Raw genomic sequence first — 1,402 nt, forward strand, 5'->3', positions numbered from 1 at the left:
TACTCCAACACCCTCCCCATGCTAGGATAACAACACTGAGCCTTTTTCTTGAATGTTTTATGAAATTGGAGAACACATTGGGAGGAATCTTAGACCATTCCTCCATACAGAAACTTTCCATATCCTTGATATCCTTTGTCTGCGCTTATGGATTGCACTGTTCAATTCAAACCGCAGGTTTTCAATGAGGTTCAAGTCCGGAGACTGAGATGGCTGTTGTAAAATGTAGATTTTCTGGTCAATTAACCATTTCATTGTGGATTTTGATGTGTGCTTGGGATTATTGTATTGCTGGAAGATTCACTTGCGGCCAAGTTTCAGCCTCCTGGCAGAGGCAACCAGGTTTTTGTTAAAAAAAAATGTCCTGGTACTTAGTAAAGTTCATGATGCCGTTGACCTTAACAAGGGCCCCAGAACCAGTGGAAGCAAAATAGCCCCATAACATCAAAGATCCACCACCATATTTTGCAGTAGGCATTAAGTATTTTCTGCATATGCATTGTTCTTTTAAAGGCCAAAACCACCATTGGTGTGCGTGGCCAAAGAGCTCTAATAAAAAACAATATAAAAAAAGATTCAATGTAACTTTGACTATTTCCTGCTGACCTATTGTCAGGTCTCCCTTGCAAACTAGGTTTCTACAGTATTTTCCTGGTTAAATAAACGTTAAATAAATAAAATGATGCTTGCAGTAAAACTCTTGACGATGACTAGAAATAGTTATCTTCATGCCATTTTAGGAATCGGTTTCTGTGGATTCATGGCTGGTTTTGAGTTTAGGTCTACATGCTCTTGAAATGGAGACGTCACTGAAATTGCTGGATTCCGGTGAGTTGTCAAGAGAGCGGCAATAAAACGCCAAGATGCAACTCTACCTCCCACTAGTGTTCAAGATTATTCATCTGAAGGAGAGGTGAAGGGAGCAGAGCCATGTTATTTATAGCTAAAGACATAGCTCTGGAAGGGAGGGCTGTAGGTGAGAAGGATGTAGTACCCGTGCAGTGTGTAACTAATGCCCCCCCCCAAGTGATGCTGAATGGGCACGTACTGATTAGGCTTTTTCCACCGAATAATACATTTTAGTCAGTTGGTTGCACAAATCCATTATACGTTTCAGTGGACTAAACATTCCAGAACAGGTAAATGCCCGTTTATGCCAACCTGACATTTCAGCAAGCCTGACCTACACAGAATCAATAAAGGTGTCGATTAGTATGAAGCAAAAGGAATGGAAATTATTTGTAATGGGAGTGCCTTGGAAAATGTTTTCAAGAACTGAATGTCCGCTTGCGGCTTCAGGTCTGACTTTTGAAAGAGAGAGAGAGAGAGAGAGAGAGAGAGAGAGAGAGAGAGAGAGAGAGAGAGAGAGAGAGAGAGAGAGAGAGAGAGAGAGAGCACTAAT

This window comes from Coregonus lavaretus (assembly GCF_964263955.1).
Source record: "Coregonus lavaretus genome assembly, contig: HAP1_SCAFFOLD_4957, whole genome shotgun sequence".
Classification (NCBI taxonomy): Eukaryota; Metazoa; Chordata; class Actinopteri; order Salmoniformes; family Salmonidae; genus Coregonus; species Coregonus lavaretus.